The 23,507-nt window shown below is 41.3% G+C and overlaps 1 protein-coding gene across 4 annotated transcripts in view; it reads left to right on the top strand.

Annotated features, from left to right (window-relative positions):
* The window catches only part of HS3ST5 (heparan sulfate-glucosamine 3-sulfotransferase 5), a 285,207-nt gene that overhangs the window by 85,716 nt on the left and 175,984 nt on the right, over positions 1-23,507 (top strand). Inside the window, exon 1 of one of the 4 annotated variants that reach the window (XM_043510860.1) lies at positions 8,457-8,520. The exons of 2 other annotated variants lie outside the window; for them this stretch is intronic. The gene's annotated coding sequence lies outside the window, so the exon portion shown is untranslated. Of the gene's footprint in view, positions 1-8,456; positions 8,521-21,897; positions 21,968-23,507 lie in introns of those variants that run through there. One more of the 4 variants, XM_038397976.2, reaches the window with a different exon arrangement.

Genomic DNA, 23,507 nt, shown 5'->3' with positions numbered 1-23,507 from the left:
ACACAGTGCCATTATGTAACTTGAGGGAAGTACTTATAACTGCATTGGGGCCAAGCTGAATAGCACAGTGAACAAGTGAATGTTTGTCTTATGCTACTTTTAATTAAACATACTATTCTAGGCTTCCTGAATCTTCCATAGTATTCCTCTCAATTAAAGACATTTGAATGCATTTAACTTGGAGTTTTTGTCATATTTTCTGTACGCTCAGATTGTAAAATTCAGTAACCCACAACATGTCTTTAATGGAACTCAAAGAGGGTTTGCTTACACACTGCTACAGCATGCTCTTGCAGCACCCTAAGTTTGCTTCATTTTTATTTTAAAATGGGTGAAAAATCATGGTCAGCAGCCTTACAAATGGTCAGCAGCCTTACAAATTGCTAATGTCTTGCTGCTATCTCATGCTCCAAGGACCCACCACTGCAATATCTTGCCTTAAATGTATAGTATATGTTATACCATATATATACATGGAAGAAAAGACAATGATATGATGTTGCACACACCTATACTTAAAGTTGCAGGGGAAAAAACCCTGTATAATATATTGTATTCATTGAGAAATATATGTGATCACGTAATTAAGGATTAGTGGTCATGAATATTCATCAGGACAAGGAGTTAAGCTTAAGTATTTATCCTCTAACCTTTAATATTTCCTGATTTTCGAACACTTAAATTCATAACCTGAAACTTCCAACAGCATTTTTCATATTAATTTCCCTGTTTGATGTTGCTGCTTATTTATTTTATAATGTTCAAGCTGGCTAGGCATCTTAGATTGCAGATATGAAAATAGTATCAGAGGGGTAGCTGTGTTAGTCTGGATCCGAAAAAGCGGCAAAGATTCCTGTGGCACCTTATAGACTAACAGACGTATTAGAGGATAAGCTTTCGTGGGTGGGTGCATCCGATGAAGTGGGTATTCATCCACGAAAGCTTATGCTCCAATAAGAAAAGGAGTACTTGTGGCACCTTAGAGACTAACAAATTTATTAGAGCATAAGCTTTCGTGAGCTACAGCTCACTTCATATGTCTGTTAGTCTATAAGGTGCCACAGGACTCTTTGCCAAATATGAAAATAGAAACATATAGTCTGGGGCTCAGATCCTGCAATGATTTATACATGTGCTTAGCTTTATCCACTATAATAGTCCCATTGATTTCAAAGTCTTTTCAGGTCAGGGCCCAATTTCAGACTAAATACAACAAAAGAGTGACAAAAGGAATTTACTTGGGTACAACTCTCAGGAGTGTGGATGGAAATCCTTCCATTGACCTATCTACTGCCTCTTGGGAAGTGTAGTACCTATGCCAGTGGGAGAAGCCCTCCTATTGGCATAGGTATTGTGTATACTGAAGTGCTACACTGGTGCAACTGTGCCGCTGACTGCTTTCAGTGTAGCAGCCATATTAGTCTGTATCTGCAAAAAGAAAAGAAGTACTTGTGGCACCTTAGAGACTAACAAATTTATTTGAGCATAAGCTTTCGTGAACTACAGCTCACTTCATCGGATGCATGCATGGAAAATACAGTGGTGAGATTTATATACACAGAGAACATGAAACAACAGGTGTTACCTTACATACTGTAACAAGAGTGATCATGTAAGATGAGCTATTACCAGCAGGAGAGCGGGGGAGAAAAAAACCTTTTGTAGTGATAATCAAGGTGGGCCATTTCCAGCAGTTGACAAGAACTTGTGAGGAACAGTGGGGGGTGTGAAGGGGGGGAATAAACATGGGGAAATAGTTTTACTTTGTGTAATGACACAACCACCCCCAGTCTTTATTCAAGCCTAAGTTAATTGTATCCAGTTTGCAAATTAATTCCAATTCAGCAGTCTCTCATTGGAGTCTGTTTTTGAAGCTTTTTTGTTAAAGAATTGCTACTTTTAGGTCTGTAATCGAGTGACCAAAGAGATTGAAGTGTTCTCCAACTGGTTTTTGAATGTTATAATTCTTGACTTCTGATTTGTGTCCATTTATTCTTTTACGTAGAGACTGTCCGGTTTGGCCAATGTACATGGCAGAGGGGCATTGCTGGCACATGATGGCATATATCACATTGGTAGATGTGCTGGTGAACGAACCTCTGATAGTGTGGCTGATGTGATTAGGCCCTCTGATGGTGTCCCCTGAATAGATATGTGAACACAGTTGGCAATGGGCTTTGTTGCAAGGATAGGTTCCTGGGTTAGTGTTTTTGTTGTGTGGTGTATGGTTGCTGGTGAGCATTTCATAGAATCATAGAATATCAGGGTTGGAAGGGACCCCAGAAGGTCATCTAGTCCAACCCCCTGCTCAAAGCAGGACCAAGTCCCAGTTAAATCATCCTAGCCAGGGCTTTGTCAAGCCTGACCTTAAAAACCTCTAAGGAAGGAGATTCTACCACCTCCCTAGGTAACGCATTCCAGTGTTTCACCACCCTCTTAGTGAAAAAGTTTTTCCTAATATCCAATCTAAACCTCCCCCATTGCAACTTGAGACCATTACTCCTCGTTCTGTCATCTGCTACCATTGAGAACAGTCTAGAGCCATCCTCTTTGAAACCCCCTTTCAGGTAGTTGAAAGCAGCTATCAAATCCCCCCTCATTCTTCTCTTCTGCAGACTAAACAATCCCAGCTCCCTCAGCCTCTCCTCATAAGTCATGTGCTCTAGACCCCTAATCATTTTTGTTGCCCTTCGCTGTACTCTTTCCAATTTATCCACATCCTTCTTGTAGTGTGGGGCCCAAAACTGGACACAGTACTCCAGATGAGGCCTCACCAGTGTCGAATAGAGGGGAATGATCACGTCCCTCGATCTGCTCGCTATGCCCCTACTTATACATCCCAAAATGCCATTGGCCTTCTTGGCAACAAGGGCACACTGCTGACTCATATCCAGCTTCTCGTCCACTGTCACCCCTTGTTTCAGGTTGGGGGGCTGTCTGTAAGCAAGGACTGACCTGTCTCCCAAGATCTGTGAAAGTGATGGGTCATCCTTCAGGATAGGTTGTACATCTTTGATGATGCTTTGGAAAGGTTTTAGTTGGGGGCTGAAGGTGATGGCTAGTGGCATCTGTTATTTTCTTTGTTGGGCCTGTCCTGTAGTAGGTAACTTCTGGATATTCTTCTGGCTCTGTCAATCTGTTTCTTCACTTCAGCAGGTGGGTATTATAGTTGTAAGAATGCTTGATAGAGATCTTGTAGGTGTTTGTCTCTATCTGAGGTGTTGGAGCAAATGCGGTTGTATCGTAGAGCTTGGCTGTAGACAATGGATCGTGTGGTGTGGTCTGGATGAAAGCTGGAGGCATGTAGGTAGGCATAGCAGTCAGTAGGTTTCTGGTATAGGGTGGTGTTTATGTGACCATCGCTTATTAGCACCATAGTGTCCAGGAAGTGGATCTCTTGTGTGGACTGGTCCAGGCTGAGGTTGATGGTGGGATGGAAATTGTTGAAATCATGGTGGAATTCCTCAAGGGCATCTTTTCCATGGGTCCAGTTGATGAAGATGTCACCAATGTAGCGCAAGTAGAGTAGGGGCATTCGGGGACGAGAGCTGAGGTAGCATTGTTCTAAGTCAGCCATAAAAATGTTGGCATACTGTGGGTTGGCATACCCATAGCAGTGCCGCTGATTTGAAGGTATACGTTGTCCCCAAATGTGAAATAGTTGTGGGTGAGGACAAAGTCACAAAGTTCAGCCACTAGGTTTGCCGTGACATTATCGGGGATACTGTTCATGACGGCTTGTAGTCCGTCTTTGTGTTGAATGTTAGCGTAGAGGGGTTCTACATCCACAATGGCTAGGATGATGTTTTCAGGAAGATCTCCGATGGATTGTAGTTTCCTCAGGAAGTCAGTGGTGTCTCAAAGATATCTGAGAGTGCTGGTAGCATAGGGCCTGAGGAGGGAGTCTACATAGCCAGACAATCCTGCTGTCAGGGTGCCAATGCCTGAGATGATGGGGCATCCAAGATTTCCAGGTTTATGGATCTTGGGTAGCGGATAGAATGCCCCTGGTCGGGGCTCTAGGGATGTGTCTATGCGGATTTGTTCTTGTACTTTTTCAGGGAGTTTCTTGAGCAGATGCTGTAGTTTCTTTTGGTAACCCTCAGTGGGATCAGAGGGTAATGGCTTGTAGAAAGTGGTGTTGGAGAGCTGCCTAACAGCCTCTTTTTCATATTCCGACCTATTCATGATGACGACAGTACCTCCTTTGTCAGCCTTTTTGATTATGATGTCAGAGTTGTTTCTGAGGCTGTGGATGGCATTGTGTTGAGATTATGGGGCAAGTGATGCTGCTTTTCCACAATTTCAGCCTGTGCACTTCGGCGGAAGCATTCTATGTAGAAGTCCAGTCTGTTGTTTCAACCTTCAGGAGGAGTCCACCCAGAATCCTTCTTTATGTAGTTTTGGTAGGAAGGTCTCTGTGGGTTAGTATGTTGTTCAGAGGTGTGTTGGAAATATTCCTTGAGTCGGAGACGTCAAAAATAGGATTCTAGGTCACCACAGAACTGTATCATGTTCATGGGGGTGGAGGGACAGAAGGAGAGGTCCCGAGATAGGACAGATTCTTCTGCTGGGCTAAGAGTATAGTTGGATAGATTAACAATATTGCTGGTTGGGTTAAGGGAACCACTGTTGTGGCCCCTTGTGGCATGTAATAGTTTAGATAGTTTAGTGTCCGTTTTCTTTTGTAGAGAAGCAAAGTGTATGTTGTAAATGTCTTGTATAGTTTTTGTAAAATCCAGCCACGAGGAAGTTTGTGTGGAAGGTTGTTTTTTTATGAGAGTATCCAGTTTTGAGAGCTCATTCTTAATCTTTCCCTATGCCACTGAAGCATTTTAAGTGTTGACAAGCCTCAAGTATGGTTGCAGGGACTTTTAAAATAAGGCTGAGAAGTTCTTAACATCACTTCATTCATTTGAATTTCCAGGACTAGCTTTAATTAATAGTTTCTAACAGAAAATGTTTTGATATCAAATTTACAGACTTTCCTTTTACATATTGAATTGATTTTCTCTCTGTCATCAAAGACTAAGGCCTTGCTGATACCCATAATTTGTACTACTTTTACTATACAAGTAGCTAATTTCTGTAGAGTAGAAGGCATCTTTGTACTCATATTACTGTGTACATGCTAGGTTTCAGAGTAGCAGCCGTGCTAGTCTGTATTCGCAAAAAGAAAAGAAGTACTTGTGGTACCTTAGAGACTAACAAATTTATTTGAGCATAAGCTTTCGTGAGCTACAGCTCACTTCATCCGATGCATTTGGTGGAAAAAACAGAGGGGAGATTGATATACACACACAGAGAACATGAAACAATGGGTTTATCATACACACTGTAAGGAGAGTGATCACTTAAGATAAGCCATCACCAGCAGCGGGAGGGGGAAAGCAGGAAAACCTTTCATGGTGACAAGCAAGGTAGGCTATTTCCAGCAGTTAACAAGAATATCTGAGGAACTGTGGGGGGGGTGGGGTAGGGGTGGGAGAAATAACATGGGGAAATAGTTTTACTTTGTGTAATAACTCATCCATTCCCAGTCTCTATTCAAGCCTAAGTTAATTGTATCCAGTTTGCAAATTAATTCCAATTCAGCAGTCTCTCATTGGAGTCTGTTTTTGAAGCTTTTTTGTTGAAGGATAGCCACTCTTAGGTCTGTAATCAAGTGACCAGAGAGATTGAAGTGTTCTCCAACTTATTTTTGAATGTTATAATTCTTGACGTCTGATTTGTGTCCATTCATTCTTTTACGTAGAGACTGTCCAGTTTGACCAATGTACATGGCAGAGGGGCATTGCTGGCACATGATGGCATATATCACATTGGTAGATGCACAGGTGAATGAGCCTCTGATAGTGTGGCTGATGTGATTAGGCCCTATGATGGTGTCCCCTGAATAGATAGGTGGACAGAGTTGGCAACGGGCTTTATTGCAAGGATAGGTTCCTGGGTTGGTGGTTCTGTTGTGTGGTGTGTGGTTGCTGGTGAGTATTTGCTTCAGATTGGGGGCTGTCTGTAAGCAAGGACTGGCCTGTCTCCCAAGATCTGTGAGAGTGATGGGTCGTCCTTCAGGATAGGTTGTAGATCCTTGATGATGCGTTGGAGAGGTTTTAGTTGGGGGCTGAAGGTGATGGCTAGTGGTGTTCTGTTATTTTCTTTGTTGGGCCTGTCCTGTAGTAGGTGACTTCTGGGTACTCTTCTGGCTTTGTCAATCTGTTTCTTCACTTCAGTAGGTGGGTATTGTAGTTGTAGGAATGCATGATAGAGATCCTGTAGGTTTTTGTCTCTGTCTGAGGGGTTGGAGCAAATGCGGTTATATCGTAGAGCTTGGCTGTAGACAATGGATCGTGTGGTATGATCTGGATGAAAGCTAGAGGCATGTAGGTAGGAATAGCGGACAGTAGGTTTCCGATATAGGGTGGTGTTTATGTGACCATCGCTTATTAGCACCGTAGTGTCCAGGAAGTGGATCTCTTGTGTGGACTGGTCCAGGCTGAGGTTGATGGTGGGATGGAAATTGTTGAAATCATGGTGGAATTCCTCAAGGGCTTCTTTTCCATGGGTCCAGATGACGAAGATGTCATCAATGTAGCGCAAGTAGAGTAGGGGCATTAGGAGAATCACACTTATTCAAAATAATTATACTGAACCAAAATCTCTGAGTAGACCAGGCTTTATAAACTAGAGTGATTATTAAATTCAGTACTTTTGTTTTTCTTCCCCCCAGCCTAAGCCAGTTTATCAGTTTATAACTTACCTCCATCCATCAGATGATTTTTCAAAATGAAGTTTTACTCATGCTGATTATTGTTCAACTAACAGCTGTAAGGTTATTCTGATACACCTCACTTTGCATGGCTACTACTTTGAAGATCAGACCTCTTCACCTGGGGCTAGAAGATCTAAAAACTTCCTGCTGTTCCAACTGTATTTTGGAGTTCAGGCAGCAGCAGGCATAAAGCCAGAGCCCTGCTTGCAGCCCACTTTTTACACTAACCCAAATAGATTGAGTTGCCTCTGCTGATCCTCTCTTTTGTACTACTTATCTCTGATTCTGTTAAATAGCTGTTCCTCATTTTCTCCTATGTAGCCTTACATTAAATGGTAACTTACACCTCCCATCATGCACCCGCGAGTGCATCCACACAAACATGCTAAGCAGCACACAATCCTGTTCTTGCGTCTAGGGAGAAAGCTGTGTCAGTCAGACTGACATAATCAGTAACCACCACACAAATCACTTTTAATGAAATTCATGATGGCAGTTACTGTTTGCCAGAAATATGTGTTTTAATTATAGGTACATTCACTATTTCTGTCAGCAGTAAGACATATGCCTGGTGACCAACATCAGTTTGGTTGAAATGTAAAGACATCATCTCCAGCTGTTGTATAATAGCACTTTTTCAGCTTTTTTCCCTAATAGTTGTCAGTATAGCAGGTACAAAGATTTAACAAAAGTGTTTTTGACAGTTCAGCTGAGTTTGAAAGTATCAAGCATCAGCACTTAGATAATGACATTGGGAATATTTTTATTGCACTAGATGCCAATTAAATTACTGATTTCATAATTATAAATCAGCATATTACAGTAAATAATTAATGTTTTCATACTCAAGCTGAATTGCTGTACATAAGCATAAGTCTTTCCTCTGTTGATTTGCTAATTTAGGAACTAGAAAACACTGCACACCATTTTAATTTTTTTATATCATTAAGGACTTCAACAGTTTATACCCACAGCAATAGCAACCCGTGCTGTTTGATCTTACTTACTAAGCCAGGTTCGGCTGGGTCAATATTTGGATAGGACACAATGACCTCCAGTGAAAACTGTTAATGTAAGGTTAAAGTTGCAGTTTTAAATACTCCCAAGTAAGGAAATGCAAAAGTCTCATTATACCTCAACTTGCCATATTAGACATAAAGGGCCCACATAACAATGACAAGTGTCAGGAAAACCAATGTAACTTGAATGTGTTGGATTGGGAACAAAGGGGCGCTCTCCACTGTGATGTGGCTGTTCCCAGCTGCAGTGCCATAGTCAGTCAACATAAGACTGTTCTAAAATATGCCAGAGTTGGTGTAGAACTGGCACCAGGATATGGTTCCTGCATAAGCCCTTTTGGTGTCCCCTGACCCACTCAGCATATTGAGCACATTTGAAGACTGAGCCCACGAAGTATTTTTTGGTGGCCAATTATACTGCTAAATATATGCAGAACCTTAATATACAACAGAGGGCAAATTCAGCCATAAGATTTGCATACCCAGCTCCAGTTTACTTCAGTGGGAATTCATAGATGTAGCTGAGGGCAGAATTGGATCCAATATACAAATCCATACTTTCTATTTCTTGAGTCTCAGCGTGGAGGGTCCAAATAGCCATAATGTAATTTTATTGATATCTGGTCAAATTGAATCAAAGCAAACACTTTTTTTATTTATTTCAAATCACAATTCTGTTCTGCTGATCCTGCTCATGTATTGGAGAAAAAGACATCCAAAAAACTTCTCACAGTAAGTTTTTCTTCATCATCTACAGCTCCCAAGGCAGTGACCTTGCACCTTTCCTTACTACTTCATTCTCTGCCTCCCCTCTCAGACCCTCTGCTCCTTTTTTGAAAGGTACAGTGCTAATATTATCACTCTAGGACACCTGCATTGTGAACAAATATAAGATATTTTTGTGTTTAAAATTATGATCCAAATTCTTTGCTGCTGTAAACTGGCACTGCTCCATCCACTTATTTTTATACCAGCAGAGAATATGGCTCTGAACACTAAAAACATTAACTTAAAAAAAAAGTATAGGCAAACAAGGGAGCATACCACAAATGTAACAGTGGAAAGTGGGATCTAATGAATCAAATTCTCCTCTTTTTATACCAGTCAGCGCAAATCTGAAGAAATGCCATCAATATCAAAGGAATTACTCCAGGTTTACACTGGTGTAAATGAGAGCAAAATTTGGATCAGTATGTTTAAAACTATACTTCCACATGGCAAAAGGCCATGAGTTTGAAGATGCAAAAAGTGAAATTACATCTGGTCAGAACATTTTCATTAACAATGTTTTTGATGACTAAAACAGGGGAAACATCTTGATTCTTTTTTGTGAAAAATCTTTGTTTTTTTTTGACTAGCTGTAATCGAGAGTGAGTTCTGATGCCTCAAGTTCTGACTGAACAGAGAGGATTAGGTGAACAGAGAGTCCATACTGCTCATCTCAATTGTGTGTATTACCCCATAGTTTTGTTTTTCAAAATAATACAGCTTTAAATATACTTTTTGGACACTTCCACTTTTTCTACATGCCTTTAATGAATGGTTCTGCAGCCAAGCAGCTTTAATTTTTAAAATCAGACCCACTTTTGGTTAGTGAAGCAAAAACACCATGGAAAACTATGAATTCTCTCTGTATAAATTTGTGTTTACAACCCGATGTTAATCAGTTCAGTGTTCTGGAATTAGCTGACTTGTTTACCTTAGTGTGTAGCCAATTAGCAAGAATACAGGGATTCCATCATTTGACAGCTGGAAAGATATCTCTAACTCTGCAGCATAAGGGTTTCCATGTTATACAAAACTGTGAGCTGATGGTATTAATAAGAATTAATATTTCTTATTACAATTTTCATCAGTAATCTGTCTATTGTTAATAAGCAAAATTTATTGATGAAACCTTGAAAAGAACAGAGTTCCCCAAATTAACATTTATGTAAGCCTCCAAAACCAGGTTGCTCTTTGACATTTCACTTCTGTAAGGATGAGCTGAAATGATTCCAAATAACTTGGAGGGTGTTTGGAGGCCTGTGTTTAGGGTGGAAAAAATGGGGTGGAGGTGAATTAACTTCCACCAATTTCTTTTAAAAAAAATCCTTTAAAATGGTTCACATGGCTTGTTCAAATGGCAAAATCTAAATTTTATTTTATGATGGTTGTCCATTTTTATTTTGTAACAGAAATATATGTGCTTTTGTACTGTCCATTGACATAGCTGGTGTTGCAGAGGAACACAATTTGCTTCTCTTAAGACTTAAAATAATCACAGTTAGTTGTTTATGGTATTTTTTACTTTTTTTTTAATTTCTCACAAATGTATTTGTTCTTGAAAACTTGAATAAACAAAGCAAAACAAAATCACCAAATGGGTTCAGAAAGTTAAGCCCCGCAAGAGTAAGCAACACTGAAGTGATATTACTTATTTAAGGTCTTTAACATTATTCTGTCTTTAAGAATGGTAGCACTTAGCACTCTTGAAGTCACTAGCATGATTCAGTAACAGCAGCCAATCAGAACATAAGATGGGTGTTACAATTGAAATGATAAGTAACAGCTCTGTTAGAATTACACACCAACATTTCAGATTAGTATTGATCTATTTTTGCATTACTTACAGTTGCCTTTGAGTCTGTGTGCATAGTTATAATGGAGCTAGCTACATTAGGATTCAAGCTAAATATTGTATTAGGGCTCCCCCAGGGAGAAAAAGCTTTTTGAGGAGAGCAATAATGACAAGCACATACTAAGGAGCGCTAAACACTGCCACATCACCTCACGTGTTGTCTGCCATTTGGACTAATGCATAACTGAGTAAACTAATAGTTAAGTGTTGACAAAATACAAGCGTAAGTCATATATTGCAGTTGATAGAATAAAATAAACATCAGGTATATAAAAGTTTTAATAATTGATTAATGTGTGGTTTCAGAGTAGCAGCCATGTTAGTCTGTATTCGCAAAAAGAAAAGGAGTACTTGTGGCACCTTAGAGACTAACACATTTATTTGAGCATAAGCTTTCGTGAGTGAGCTGTGAAAGCTTATGCTCAAATAAATTTGTTAGTCTCTAAGGTGCCACAAGTACTCCTTTTCTTTTTGATTAATGTGTGTTTGAGGAATAATAGAATTTGCTGCAAAGTTTCTCTTGAAGAAGAAGAAAGTGTAGCAGGAGAGAATGTACTTGCATGTTTCACTAGCTAAATAAGCTAACACCAGTGGAGATCTGTTGAAGGGCAGCGTAAGGATCATGCTCAATATCACAGAAATTGTCATATGCTGCCTGAGGGAGAAGCTAAGAAAAGGAGAATCTGGAATAAATGTATCTGTCAAGAAAGAAGAGCTATCAGTGAGATGGAAGATTTTGAAATTGGTACATCCCTTGTTTATGGTCTGGCAGATTGAATGCCAGTTCAGTCCTGTGAACAGAACTGCTAAATGTCAGCATATGCACTGAGGGAGCTACAAAAAAGAGAGATACAGCATAAAAATAATATACTCTGCTGAGAAAAATGTACTGTGGAATGACTCGGTGCTTGGATGCAGCTGACCTTCACACAGGGCAGGTCAGAGCTGCGTGTACAAGGGAGACTTATAGCATAGCTTTGCAGTCCCCTGATCCTGGTGCAGTCTGTAACTGCAAAATGCAGTCCAAGGTCAGAGGCGTGGCATAGGCATCCCAGCTATGTCCCCTGTCTAGCCCCACTGTGTTTTTTCCTGCTATGCCAGTAGCAAGGAGGGGGAGTGGCATAAGAGCTCTTATACTGGCTCTGTACCAGAGAAGACCTTCATTACATGGGAATAGTATTCTCCAGACCAGTTACGTTGGGTTTAGGGACAGGTTCTGCTGGTGATACAGTGCAACATGGCCAGAGCTTAGCAAAGAATCTGGCCTACTGCGCTGATATATTGGAAAAAACTCAAATTCACTAGGTAGGTCTATGAGACTAATTAGCATGGGTTAATTAAAATTCTTTAATGACAGATCATTAGTGAAGAATTAACTGAGATACAAAATACAGTGACATTATTAGCAGTACATTTTATGGCAACAGCATCAAAATGCCAGTGAAAGTTATCTGAAACAAATAGAACCTTGTTTTTATTACAGAGATATTGATATGATGGGGCGAGCAGAGGGAAGAAAGAGCAAAACATGTTTCAAGATGTTCTTCATTTTGATCCAAAGTAGAGCACTCTGAATGCATATGGAATCTATGTATGTGTCAAATTGGGGGTTCTAGTTAACATGTGGGCATTCATGTTGGCACTTAGATGTCTAAACACATAGCTGGGCATCCACATGAGGGATTCTGATATTTTATTACATTACCAACCTTTGAAATTTGTGTTTCTTATGTCATTTTGTTTTCTCTTCATGCCCATTTTTTAAGTACTCATTGTTTTTTCAGCAGTTGAGTATTTAAGATTTCTGCAATATCAAGCTCACTCGCATCATGAGATCTGCTGGTCATACCATAGACTTGTGAGAAGTCAAGTGTCCCTCTTTACTGCTTTCAAGCAACATAGACAATGACTCAAACGAGTGAAAAAAAATCAATATTTCAAGCCTGGAAAATTGTGACAAACAATCTGAATTCTAACAGAAACCCAGGAAAGCATTTTTAGCATTACAGAAGCGTCAGTAGGTGTTGAGACAGCCTCAAAACATTGTCAGGACACAACATATAGCAGGGCTGCTGAAGTTCTCAGCTTCATAAAGAGGAAACATCAGGACTGGTTTGGTGAGAATGATCCTGGAATATGTCAGCAGTTGGACTCACTTCATGCTATCCATCGAGCCGAGCCATAGCGAACAAGGATTCAGCAGCTAGGAAGGCTTCATATCATCAAGCAAAACAGATGGATCAGACCAGACTTCAGCAAATGAAAAACCAGTGGTGGGAAAAGAAAGTGGCAGATCACTACTGCCAGCAGACTGCAAAGAAACCAAAAGCTTTTTTGCTGGTCTCCATGCTATGTATAGGATAATCCCTGTATGCGTACTGGATAGCAATTGACTCTTAACTGACAAAAAAGAAATATTTGACTGACGGAGGGAACATTTTAGTTTGCTTTTTAATCACTCTTACATTTCTGAGAAATCAATTCTTTCACAGGAGCCATTAAAAAGAAAACTAGCCCCCCTTCTTATTTGAAACCACAACAGCAATCAGGTAGATATAACAAGGGAAAGCACCTGAACCAGGTGGCATTGCAAAGGAGATCTCTAGGAAGGGTGGCTACCACACCGCATGACTCATCTCCATTATCTGAGAGCAAGAGTCAGTGCCACAGGATTTCAAGGATGCCAACATTGTTCACCTCTATAAATGTATGGGTGATAAAGCAAACTATAATAATCACCACAGCATTTCCCTGCTCTCTGTTGCTGGGAAAATTCTTGCATGGGTCATATTGAATAGGTATTAAGTCTGTCTTATGGAAACTGTCCTCCTTGAGTCTCAATGTGAAATTCAATCTAGACAGGACTCTATAGACATGATTTTTGTAGCACATCAGCTACAAAGCTCCAGGAAAAGTGCTGGGAGTAAAAGCATGGCCTCTATATGATATTTGTTGACTTGGCTAAGGTTTTTGTGAAGGATTCTGGAGACTTTGGATGCCCTGCAAAGTTTATTTCTGTCATTTGCTCTTTCCATGATGGGATGATAGACAGTGCAATGGAAAATGGTGGGATATTGGACCCTCTCTGGACACCTGTGGAACCAAACAAGATTACGTACTGGCTCCCATGCTATTTTCCATCATTTTTTTCATCAATGCTTATGGATGCATTTCATGACACTGACAGAGTAGTATTTATCCAATTCCTCACTGAAAGGAAGTTGATCAATCTGCAACGCTTCCATGCTCGCACAAAAGTGGCAGATTTACTCATAAAGAAACTTTTGCTGATGGCTGTGCACTGATTGCTCACTTGATTGATGACATTCAATTTATAACTGATTACTTTTCTCATGCCGTCAATTGTTTTGGTTTCATGGTCAGCCTAAAAAAATGGAAGTACTGAAACTGAAATACTGTTCCAACCTGTGCCAGTACATGCTCATGTCTAACCAAATATTAAGATAAACAATGCTCCTCTCAAGTCCATGGAGAAGTTTTGCTACCTAGGGAGTATGCTTTCACAGAATACCAAAATTGATTATGAGATTACTCATCACACAACCAAGACCAGTTCTGTCTTTGGAATGCTGTCACAACACCTATGGAACGATAGGAGTGTCAAAATAAGAACTAAGCTAAATGTCTGTCAGACAGTCATGTTTACAATGTTTCTATAAGGTTGTAAGACATGGACAACATATCGCTGCCACATTAGGCAACTTTATCAGTTCCATAGGCACTGTCTTTGGTCTATTTGAAGGATCAACACTGGGACAGGATTCTCAATATTGAAATCCTTAATCGTTGTTGGATGTCTGACATTCAAAGCATGCTCAAAAAAGCTCAGCTGTGTCGGTCTGGGCATCTTGTTTGTATGGTAAACTCAAAAATACCTGGTTTCAGAGTAGCAGCCATGTTAGTCGGTATTCGCAAAAAGAAAAGGAGTACTTGTGGCACCTTAGAGACTAACAACTTTATTAGAGCATAAGCTTTCGTGAGCTACAGCTCACTTCATCGGATGCATTTACATACATCCGATGAAGTGAGCTGTAGCTCACGAAAGCTTATGCTCTAATAAAGTTGTTAGTCTCTAAGGTGCCACAAGTACTCCTTTTCTTTTTTCAAAAATACCTAAGGCCATCTTTTATGATTAGTGAAAGCAAGACACCCATTCTCCTGGTGGCCAGTACAAACAATATAAAGACACACTGAAGTGAAACTTGAATGCATGTCAGGTTGACCCCAGAAACTGGGGAGCAACAGCTGATGACAAAGCAAGTTCGTGTCATTTTTATCATGTTGCCGTTAACCCTTTTGAAGCAAGGTTACACCTTATGTGAACAGTGTAAACAGCATAAAGCAAAGATGCAATAGCCTGTAATGGTCATGGACAATCTTGTCTGTTTCAAATGTAACTGACTGTGTATTGGTCTGACTTCACAAATATGTGTTCACCTATGGTTAGGGCCCTACCAAATTCACGAACCGTGAAACCTGGTATTTTGTGTACTTTTACCCCATACTATATAGATTTAATAGGGGAGAGCAGCATATCTCAAACTGGGGGGCCCAACCAAAAACGGGGTTGTGTGTGGGGGTAGTTGCAGGGCTATTGTAAGGAGTCTTGGTATTGCCACCTTTACTTCTGCGCTGCCTTCAGAGCAGGGCAGCTGGAGAACAGCAGATGCTGGCCGGCCACCCAGCTCTGAAGGCAGTGCCGCAACCAACAGCAGCACAGAAGTAAAGGTGGCAATACCATGACATCCTTATCTCTGCCCTGCTGCTGGCAGTGGTGCTGCCTTTAGAGCTGGGCTCCCAGCCAGCAGCCACAGAGCTTCCTGCAGCCGGGGAAGGTTCCTGGAGGTGGGTCTGATCCTCTTGCCCTGCAGAAGCTGTTCCTGGGGCTCGAAGTCCTGTCCCTCACTGGCCTGGCCAGAACCAGCAGCTGGAGCCTGGCATATGGGAGGAGTCCTGCCCCACCCCTGTGCTTGGGTGGGGGTCTTAGGCTGGCTGTGTGTGGGGGGGCAGGTACCACAGAACCACCCCCTAACCATGGCGCCCTGGGCAGTCACCCACCTGTAAGGCCATCCCTCCCTTCCCCCAAAAGTGAGGACCCTTCCCATACCATGCCACCCTCACTTCTGTGCTGCAACTGGCGGCGGTGCTGCCTTCAGAGCTGGGTACCCAGTCAGCAACTGCTGCTCTCCAGCTGCCCAGGCAGTGGTAGTGCCTTTAAAGGCAGTGCCACTGCCAGCAACTGCACACAAGCAAAAGTGACAATACCGCAACCCCCCCTACAATATCCTTGAGACTTCCCCATGACACCCTTTTGAGTTGGGACCACCACAGTTACAACACCGTGAAATTTCAGATTTAAATATCTGAAACCATGAAATTGATCATTTTAAAAATCCTATGACCATTAAATTGACCAAAATCAACCATGAATTTTGGTAGGTCCCTACCTATGGTGTTTGCTGAATCCTTGTACATCGACATAGATGTGAGACTCAATCATTACTTCAGCTAAAAACACTTCTAAATGAAACACATAGACAATGAAAGTTAAAACTATGGTATTTAAGTGTCCTAAGTGGCAATTTAATGTATTTTCCTTTATGCACCTTTGCCTTCATGGAAACTTCACTGGAATTTAAAAGATTGGGCCCAGTCTGGTAGGGTCAGATACTGTGGCGAAGAGCAGCAGTTAAAAACCTTCAGATAGGAGTGTGTGGATGATGGTTGTGAAGTCCCAGTACTGGTCCCATAGAAGCCAACAGTAAAACTCCTATTGAATTCAATGGAACAACACTGGGCTTTTCAAGCGAGTAGGGTTGAGCCAATGGTACAGCTGCTGATCATGGTGCCTTGTTATAATCCAATAAGGTAAAGCAAACTGAGGGGAGCAGGTACTTGAGTCTGGTGCTCAGCAAGAATACTCTGCCTAGTATGTGTGAACTCATGAATCGTTGGACTCTCTCCCTCATAGCCAGCTTCTTTCTTATTAGAAAACTTATAAATATGACTGTCATCAACTCACCCTCATTGCTGCTATCAGTTTATTCTAAGACCCCTGTAGTCCTTCATCTTCCATTGGCAGAGTAAACAAAATCCTGGGGGACATTGCATGGGAGGGCATGAGATGGGGAAGTACTGCCTATGCTGCATCATTTCACTCTTTCCTCGATCCCCCAGAAAGTCCTACATAGGATTGAAATTATTGAAAGGCGGGGGCCAGAGCTAGGAGGGGACCAGGACCAGGTAACATGCTCTCACAGGAGCCAGTTAATACCGACACAATCAACCTTAATTAGGCTTGGATGGATTACATTTTTATTGGTAAATGTCAATTTCACTGTACGCACAAACTGATGAAAAAATATTTCCATCAACAATAATAAACATTTACAGATGGGCTAAGTAAGGAAAATGCTTCTTGAGAATTTAGTAGAGTTTGTGATTTAATGGCTATAAAGCTTTCACTTTTTGAATCTCGGTGTTTACTGTCATTGAATAATTATTGTCTGACCCCCACACCATAATTTCCCACAATTTTGAACATCTGAATAGAAAAAAATGCTTGAAAATTAACATTGATATTATCTGTTGAATTTATAAAAAATAAACTTTGAATTCTGCCAAGCCTAACCTTAATTTATCCACTGCTCTGCTGTGCTGTGGAAACTTGCTTGAGGGTGGGGTATCCCTAAAAACCAGGAAACCAGAAAGAACTAAGACACATGGAAACATGGGAGCCAACAGGTCTAGGAGAACTACTGGTCTAGGGGGCTGAACTCCCTACTTCCTTATGTGGGCAAACCAACAACCAATGTAAGTACAAAGAGGAAACTCCATGAGATGAAAATTCTCTTGGGAATAGCCCCTATAGTGGACAAGCACTCTGGAGCGAACCATGACTCCTCCTTGGCAGGAATAGCTGAAAATCTTTAAAATGGCCACTATGCATAATACTTGCATTATCTGGATTGGAATTATAGCACTGATGCCATTACTACCCTCTGTCTTTATTGGTCACACTCACTTTTCTCAATGCTCAGCTCATTGAAGGAATGGAGATTTGCTTACATTGCTGAGCACTGTACATGTTTTTTCTGCACTGTGCAGAATCCTCTCTGAGTAGATGATGAGCTGTCACTGCATTAGCATTGTTAGCACTCTGAGTCTGCATTTATTTCAACAGCACTCAGACGCTTGTGGGGTTGAACCTGTAGTCTTGCTTTTAGAATAGAATATCAGGGTTGGAAGAGACCTCAGGAGGTCATTTAGTCCAACCCCCTGCTCAAAGCAGGACCAATCCCCAGTTTTTGGCCCAGATCCCTAAATGGCCCCCTCAAATATTGAACTGACAACCCTGGGTTTAGCTGGCCAATGCTCAAACCACTGAGCCATCCCTCCTCCCCTTTTCATGTAGATCCCCCCATTTAACCCCAAAGTCAACACTGTATGTCGGAGGAATATTGCTCATATGTTCAGATTATAGAAATAAGTAACTTCACGATTACTTGGAGAAAAAAGATGATCAAAAAAGATGATCCACAAATATATTTATTTAATTTTATCCAACTTCTAACATGCACTTACACACATGCACAGACATACACACAATGGTAAGTGATATGCTCTTTTGGAATGAAGCAGAGAAGTATATGTAGTATTGTGTACTTTCAGTTAAGTACCTCCTCTGCTAGCTTTTTATGCTATATTTATTGTTTTCTAAATGTGTATTAACCGTTGAAATATAATCCATGGAAGGGCTACCCCACAGGCCTTATCCTGGAGTCCTCATGAAAAGCAAAATTCTCATGGAAGTCTGTTTTGTTTTGTTTTGAATTTTGTCTGGGTAGCTCTCAAAGCTCTCAGGTTTGAGAAAGCTAAATATGTCAAGGAGGTCATACTGCTTAAATTATTAACTGTCACCAAAGATTTTTCAGGTTTCTTTGTATAAGATACTAAGCTGTCAATTCCATAGAAATGCTGTGAGGATTGCATTTGGAAATGCTTAGAGGTCAGACTAGATGATCATAAAGGTCCCTTCTGGCATGAAAAATCTATGCATTCTTTTATATGCATTATTGATAGACAAACAAAGGAAAGGAAAGATAGAAGAAATTGTATACTACCTACTACTATTAAGTCTGTTTATTAAAGGGTTGCTGTGTACAACTAAACCATACTGTTAAAAAAAATCGAATAAATGAATAGATACATAAATAAATAAAACTTGGGTTATGCTATTTATTTATTTATAAGAAAAGTTGCTTTTGGTTTGTTTGGGGGGAAAAGAAAAGATTTGATCATAGAAGATATGAATTATTTTATTACTCAGTTTTTGTCCTGCATACAAAAGTGTAAGACCGAGCTTGTAAAATCAGCACATTGCACCAGCAGCTGTGTTCTGAACTAAGTGTTTTCCTCTGGGGAAAGTATCCTTTATCTTTGGGCACAGACTGTAATTTTGAATACACCTGCTCTACCCGCGCTTCATCCCCTCATCCCCCCAGCCCTACCTCGTGTTTGAGCCCCCATGTAGCTTAGCCTCCCACCATGCAGCTGGGTGTCCAACCCCCGCCCAGCTTCCTAAATCCTGTTTTCTTTTGTGTTGTAGAACTAGCCTTAAGGCCTCAGACACAGCAGAGGTGAATTCCTGGCCTTATGGAATTCTGTGGCAATATTTCATTGACTAAGACCAGGATATCACCCAGAATTTGCCCTTTTTCGTGATATGGATGAAATGGTTTCTAGTTTAGGCCAACTGAAGTGTCTGATAGAGCAGATGAATCTGGTAACAGTATGCACCATGGGCATTAGCTGATATCTCACTACTAGTCGCATTTCACAACTCTAAGTCTGATATGTCTGATATGGTAAACTACTACATGCCACAAGGGGCCACAACAATGGTTCCCGTAACCCACCCAGCAATATTGTTAATCTATCCAACTATACTCTTAGCCCAGCAGAAGAATCTGTCCTATCTCGGGGCCTCTCCTTTTGCCCCTCCACTCCCACGAACATGATACAGTTCTGTGGTGAGATAGAATCCTATTTTTGACGTCTCAGACTCAAGGAATATTTCCAACACACCTCTGACCAACATATTAACTCACAGAGACCTTCCTACCAAAACTACAAAAAGAAGGATTCTGGGTGGACTCCTCCTGAAGGTCGAAACAGCAGCCTGGACTTCTACATAGAGTGCTTCCGCCGACGTGCACGAGCTGAAATTGTGGAAAAGCAGCATCGCTTACCCCATAACCTCAGCCATGCAGAACACAGTGCCATCCACAGCCTCAGAAACAACTCTGACATCATAATCAAAAAGGCTGACAAAGGAGGTGCTGTCGTCATCATGAATAGGTCGGAGTATGAACAAGAGGCTACTAGGCAGCTCTCCAAGACCACTTTCTACAAGCCATTATCCTCTGATCCCACTGAGAGTTACCAAAAGAAACTACAGCATTTGCTCAAGAAACTCCCTGAAAAAGCACAAGAACAAATCCGCACAGACACACCCTTAGAACCCCGACCTGGGGTATTCTATCTGCTACCCAAGATCCATAAGCCTGGAAATCCTGGATGCCCCATCATCTCAGGCATTGGCACCCTGACAGCTGGATTGTCTGGCTATGTAGACTCCCTCCTCAGGCCCTACATTACCAGCACTCCCAGCTATCTTCGAGACACCACTGACTTCCTGAGGAAACTACTGTCCATTGGTGATCTTCCTAAAAACACCATCCTAGCCACTATGGATGTAGAAGCCCTCTACACCAACATTCAACACAAAGATGGACTACAAGCCATCAGGAACAGTATCCCCGATAATGTCACGGCTAACCTGGTGGCTGAACTTTGTGATTTTGTCCTCACCCATAACTATTTCACATTTGGGGACAATGTATACCTTCAAATCAGCGGCACTGCGATGGGTACCCGCATGGCCCCACAGTATGCCAACATTTTTATGGCTGACTTAGAACAGCGCTTCCTCAGCTCTCGTCCTCTAATGCCCCTACTCTACTTGCGCTACATTGATGACATCTTCATCATCTGGACCCATGGAAAAGAAGCCCTTGAGGAATTCCACCAGGATTTCCACAATTTCCATCCCACCATCAACCTCAGCCTGGACCAGTCCACACAAGAGATCCACTTCTTGGACACTACGGTGCTAATAAGCGATGGTCACATAAACACCACCCTATATCGGAAACCTACTGACAGCTATTCCTACCTACATGCCTCTAGCTTTCATCCAGATCATACCACTCGATCCATTGTCTACAGCCAAGCTCTAAGATATAACCGCATTTGATCCAACCCCTCAGACAGAGACAAACACCTACAAGATCTCTATCATGCATTCCTACAACTACAATACCCACCTGCTGAAGTGAAGAAACAGATTGACGAAGCCAGAAGAGTACCCAGAAGTCACCTACTACAGGACAGGCCCAACAAAGAAAATAACAGAACGCCACTAGCCATCACCTTCAGCCCCCAACTAAAACCTCTCCAACACATCATCAAGGATCTTCAACCTATCCTGAAGGACGACCCATCACTCTCACAGATCTTGGGAGACAGGCCAGTCCTTGCTTACAGACAGCCCCCCAATCTGAAGCAAATACTCACCCGCAACCACACACCACACAACAGAACCACTAACCCAGGAACCTATCCTTGCAACAAAGCCCGTTGCCAACTCTGTCCACATATCTATTCAGGAGATACCATCATAGGGCCTAATCATATCAGCCACACTATCAGAGGCTCGTTCACCTGCGCATCTACCAATGTGATATATGCCATCATGTGCCAGCAATGCCCCTCTGCCATGTACATTGGCCAAACTGGACAGTCTCTACGTAAAAGAATGAATGGACACAAATCAGACATCAAGAATTATAACATTCAAAAACCAGTTGGAGAACACTTCAATCTCTCTGGTCACTCGATTACAGACCTAAGAGTGGCTATCCTTCAACAAAAAAGCTTCAAAAACAGACTCCAACGAGAGACTGCTGAATTGGAATTAATTTGCAAACTGGATACAATTAACTTAGGCTTGAATAGAGACTGGGAATGGATGAGTCATTACACAAAGTAAAACTATTTCCCCATGGTATTTCTCCCCACCCACCCCACCCCACCCTCCACTGTTCCTCAGATATTCTTGTTAACTGCTGGAATTAGCCTACCTTGCTTGTCACCATGAAAGATTTTCCTCCTTCCCCCCCCCCCCCCGCTGCTGGTGATGGCTTATCTTAAGTGATCACTCTCCTTACAGTGTGTATGATAAACCCATTGTTTCATGTTCTCTGTGTGTGTCTATAAATCTCCCCTCTGTTTTTTTCCACCAAATGCGTTGGATGAAGTGAGCTGTAGCTCACGAAAGCTTATGCTGTAATTAATTTGTTAGTCTCTAAGGTGGCACAATTACTCCTTTTCTTTTTGCGAATACAGACTAACACGGCTGCTACTCTGAAGTCTGATGTGATGAATTCCCAGATCATAAGCTCTTCCAGATCAGAGGTCAGTTTTCTTTATGATGCAAGGAGCTGTGCAAATTAGAATACTGTTTCTTCACTGCTTATCTACCTTCTACAAATGTGGATGCTTGTCCAGAGAATACATAATAGAAGTAGATAAAAGTGTGAATGTTATTATAGAAGTATCACAAGAAAAGGAGAGAGTGTAAATCAGTAAATGTTTATCTACCCACCCAATCAGGCCAGCAAACAGCTTCGAAGTTTTAACTTTTCTAGCCTTAACTGTCCCAGAAAGATTCATCACAGCCTTAAAAACTTTGTCCTCTAGAGGAGGTTAGGTCTGAAAGAACACTGAAAAAGTTGTAGAGCTGAGGTCTTTTCTCTTTTGAGTAATATAATTTTGATATTAAAAACCAAACAAAATACAAAACTACCCCCCCCCAAAACTGTTTAAGGAAGTGAAACAGCTTTCCTTAAAAGCTATGAATCACCACAAAAACCTATCGTATTGCTTATTACAAGTACTTTCAAAAAGAAAAGGAGTATTTGTGGCACCTTAGAGACTAACAAACTTATTAGAGCATAAGCTTTCGTGAGCTACAGCTCACTTCATCGGATGCAATAAATCCCTCCTCTGTTTTTTCCACCAAATGCATCCGATGAAGTGAGCTGTAGCTCACGAAAGCTTATGCTCTAATAAATTTGTTAGTCTCTAAGGTGCCGCAAGTACTCCTTTTCTTTTTGCGAATACAGACTAACACGGCTGCTACTCTGAAACCTGTCATAGTAACATTATATATCTGAATTAAACCCTTAAAGCAAATTGGGGGTAAGGCTACATTTCTGACCTTAATTCAGCCTACTGTGTTTCTGGGCATTTGTAGAACATGTAGGATCAGCTACTTAAACTGTGTCAGGAATTAGGGCTTGCAGCTGAGTCTGGGACCAGGTCGTTCCATCTCCTTAGTGAGCAACAGAGGACTTGCAGTTGAATCACCTGATTGAAGGACCCAACAGGCATACTCTCAAGTCCAGAAGCAGCAATAAGTCAACAGCTGCCCAAAGCATTTGTCCTTGGGTGTGTTAGCTCCTGCACTGGTTTTTTCCTGCTTTACTTCATTCCACTAGACATGATCCCCACCACCTGATCTCTGACAAACCCTTCAGTATCTATGTACATAACATGTGGCATTAATATAGGGACAGAACTGGAATGAAAACAACAATAATTGGGATGTGAGATCCTTATATGAAAGGTTCTAAATAAATACCCCCAATCTAACATCTGGAATACTAACATTTGTCCTAATCTACATCCCTAGTACTACAAGATGAGGTCAGATGTAACCACCTGCTAGTGGATTCAAACAAGCAGCATCTTTTCATCATTAATCAAGAAAGGCACAAGCATAAGCAAATGCTGTATTTGTGTGTATTTATTTTGTACTTTTGAAGTGTTACATGTCCTGTATATACTAACTAAATCAGCTTTTGCACTTCTGGCAAGTTGTCAATGTGCCCTTTGCTGTTATAAAGTTCAGGCACCTGTGATGCTGAGACAAAGAACCTTAATTAAATGGTGA

Source organism: Dermochelys coriacea, chromosome 3 (assembly GCF_009764565.3).
Source record: "Dermochelys coriacea isolate rDerCor1 chromosome 3, rDerCor1.pri.v4, whole genome shotgun sequence".
Taxonomy (NCBI): Eukaryota; Metazoa; Chordata; order Testudines; family Dermochelyidae; genus Dermochelys; species Dermochelys coriacea.
Note: the sequence above shows the minus strand (reverse complement) of the source record. Positions and strands in the feature narration are given on the sequence as shown.